Here is a 4126-nt window from a genome sequence, read left to right on the forward strand (position 1 = left end):
TATGGCATGTATAGGAAACTTGGTAATTTTGTGGTATGTGTCATGCTATTTGGCCAAATTGTGAAGGCTTATGATAATGATGATTCATTTTGTAATGGCCATGTGATATGGCTCATATTTGAGCATTTGGTTTGTAATCTAATTTCCCATGCATGCATGTGCTAATGTTTTGATGGAAGGATATATTATTGCTTGATGAGTGCATGATAATGATGTGATATGTTGTTGATATATGAATACATGGTAAAGTATGAATTGGGTGCTAAAGGATAAGTATGAATGCGCAATTTGAAGTCATGATAACAAGTTTAATAATGCATAAGATTGGTGTGGAATGCCTTTAAATGATGCAACAAATGAATGTGCAATAAGATGATATTATAAAGATGTGGAAGTGCCATGGTAAGGAATAATTGAGTGCCTAAATATGTCATGTTGCATATTATAAAGTATGTTTGAATGTATGAGTGATTGAGGGTGACTATTGGCTTGGAAAATAGCTTTTAAATGGTCCACACGGGTAGACACACGGGTATGTGTCTAGGCCGTGTGTACCCGTGTGTGACACACGGTTTACCCTATGAGAGTGTTGAATGGCCGTGTGTCCCCTGCACCTAAATTTCTAAGTTAGTATGCATGATAGTAAACACACAGGCAGAGACATGGTCGTGTGTCTCCACCTTGTGGAGGACATGGCCTAACACACGGGAGTGTGCCTTGGCCATGTGCCCTTTAAATGAATGATGACGTCATAAACAGAATGTCCAAGTTTTTGGACACGGGCGTGTCTAGGTGGTGTGAGGGACATAGGCCAGGGACACGGGCATGTGCTCGGTTGTGTGAAAATCTCTATAGGTTCAATATGAAAAATAAACTCTAGAAATTCCATATGGGTATGGGACATGGACGTGTCCCAAAGCACACGGACGTGTGCATTGCCTTCACACGGGTTGTGAAGCTTAAACCTAGAAATTTTCTTAGAATTTTCCTAAGTTCTCAGTTTAGTCCCAGATTACTTTTAATGTATGTTTTGGACATCGTAGGTCCATGATAAGGACAATATGATTTTTCTTGATCGGTTTTAATTTGGAATGAAATTTTATGACCTGTATTTTCTGGAAATACCCTGTTTATGTCTAGTAATGCCTCGTACCTCGTCTCTGTAACGCCCCAATTTTTAGGAATTCTGTGAATGTTGGCATAGGTTTAATTATGTTAGTGGGCCTCTAGAAGGCCCAAGCTAAAGATAGAACCTGGCAATTTTAGTTAATTTTTGTTCCATAAGAAAAAGCGGATGAAATTATGAAATAGGACCTATGTGAAAATGTTTGAAAATGCTACAGGCTAATTTGTAGTGGCCAAATAAATAGGAGTGCAAAATAGAAGGATTTGCATGTCAAACCTTTCATTTTACAAGTAGTGGCCAGCCATCATGTTGGTGGTAGACAATATGTGCACTTGATATTAATAATTTATGGTACAAATTGATAAAAATTGATAATGGGTTAGGTAAATGTTTCATGATAATGGGTTAGGTAAATGTTCTATGATGGGAATTTCATGTCTTTTGTATTAAAGAATTAAATGGATGAAATATGAAATTTTATTAAAAAAAAGGGGTGAAAAGAACAAAGTTTTGTCCATCTTTGTTCATCATAGCCTAAAGTTAGAGAAGAGAAAGGAGAGGAGAAAGCTCTTGAATGTTCGGTCACTTAGGGAAGAAAATTGAAGGTAAGTTCATGGTAGTTTGCTTTTATTTTGAGGTTCATGAGTTCTTCTTGATTCTACCTTAACTCTTGAAGCATATTTTGGTTTTTAGTTGTGTTGTGAGCATTTAGTCATGAATTAAAATGAAGGAAATGGTTGTTGTTTCATGTTCTTTTGATGAAAAATGGAAGATATGTGAAGTTGAGCCAAACAAATGAGCATGCATGTGCCTTAGATGTTAAAGGGAAAAATCGGCTAACATGTTGTGCTTTAAAATGATGAAATGGAGATTATACTTAAGTAAAATCATAGATATGTGATGATTGATTGGTGATATACATGTTTAAATAACATGCATGCAAATTATGTGTGAAAGAGTGATTTGGTAATAAATCTGCTTGGGACAGCAGCAGTAACGTGACTTGGAAAATCACCATAAATTGTGAGAGATGATTTAGAAGGTGAATAAATTATGTAATTAAATATTAATGATTCTAGTTTCAAATGAAATAAACGAGAACATATTTTGAATTCTGTACAATGAGAAATTTGATTCGTAAAGAAGAGTGGTCAGATTAGTCAAACAGTAAAACATGGGAAACTTTGAGAAAAATATGGTATTGATTGGCTAAACCAAAAATTCTAAACATTTTATGGATAGAAGATATATGAGCCTATTTTTTGGTAAAATTAACGGAACTTGATTTGGAGTTTCGTAGCTCCAGTTATAAATGATTTAGTGACTGTTGCTCAGGAAGACAGCTTGCAGTGAAATTTTGATTATGTGGTAAACATTGACAAAAAATTGTTAATGAGTTGCTTATTGATTTCTTATAAGCTTACTATGATCTGTAGGTGTGGTTGGCCGAATATGGTATGGGGTTAATATGTAGTTCGTATGGGGTTAATATGTAGTTCGTGTTTGAATAGTTAGATTAACGTGTTAGTAATCCAATTGTAGGCAGTTCGTGTGTGGATCTCGTCAGCATATCGTCGCAAACAGGTGTGTAACTAACACCCTCTTATAGACTAGATCGGCAAAAGCTGAAAAGCCGGTATTTTGAGATCTTGCGATGTGCTAATGCTCATGAGATTAATAGTTTGATGTATATGGTAAATTAAAGTGATAAGACTGCAGAGTGCGCGATTCCGTGCATTTCGATGTTTTTGGGCTTAATGGGCCAAAAATGGGATAATGGGCCAACGGGCCCAAGTTGGTAATAAAACGCGGTAAGTGTTTCTGATCGTACGTAAATGGCTATGTTATGTATGAAAACCTTAAGAATAGTGAAATTACTTGAACACCCCTATGTATGCAAAATTACCGTTATACCCCTAGGGTTATTTTTTTCTGAAAAGCATGATGTTCTGTTTCTGTATACGTATGCCATGACATATTATTTCTGTTGTACGGGGACATGGGTTATATTATGGAGGAAGCGTCCTGGTGGCTATGCCACAAATATCTGATCTGGTGGCTCTGCCACATATATCTGTTCTGGTGGCTCTGCCACGATTATCTATGTCTGGTGACTCTGTCACATTATCTGTTCTGGCAGCCATGCTGCATATTTCTGTGGTGTGTAGCAGTTGGGTGGGTCAAGTAGCCTCCCCACATGGTGTAAGGCTGGTACGGGGGTGTTATGGATGAATTTGGGTTGGGTTTCTGCATAAACATGTAATATCTGTTCTGTTCTGTTATGGGCTTATGGGCTTCATTCTGAAATCTGTTCTGGGCTAAGGCCAACTTATTCTGTTTCTGTGGTTTGAGCTGATTTAGACTATGGTTGGGTTATTTTACACACTGAGTTTTCTCAAACTCACCCCTTATTTTTCATCCACGTAGGTAAACCCCAACCATAGTGGGCTTGGAGCTGTGAGGGAATTCGGAGTGGCTACACGTTCTGTAAATTCCTGTTTTCTTCCGGTGAATTGGACATCTTTTCTTTTATTTTTATGATTTGGGTTTTAAGTTGTAATAAGGCCGCTTAATTATTTTTGATAGTTTTGATATGTTTTATTAAGATACGTATTACTTATATTAACTGTTGGAATTGGATAGCTTTAGGGCGCGTTTTCAAAAACAGTAATTGATTTCAAAATAACACAACAACAAGCAAAGCTTCCGCAATGAAGATATTTTCCAAAATTAATCACTTTTCCTAAAAAGGACTTAATCAAATCGGTTTCCTAGAAATATACATGACGTTAAGGTGTGGCAATGGCGGTGTGCATGTCTAGGATTGGATCTGAAGGGAGCTTGGTACTTAAGCAGTCCGATGGACTCACCTCCTCTTTTCCGGTTTCCTACCTGGTGCACAGCTTCCATCCACTTTAACCTATAATGAAATCATCTTTTAAAACACTAAGTAAGTTTTTTCTGGATCAACAATATAAAATGTTTTGAATGCTTCGATGT

Source organism: Gossypium hirsutum, chromosome A06 (genome assembly GCF_007990345.1).
Source record: "Gossypium hirsutum isolate 1008001.06 chromosome A06, Gossypium_hirsutum_v2.1, whole genome shotgun sequence".
NCBI lineage: Eukaryota > Viridiplantae > Streptophyta > Magnoliopsida > Malvales > Malvaceae > Gossypium > Gossypium hirsutum.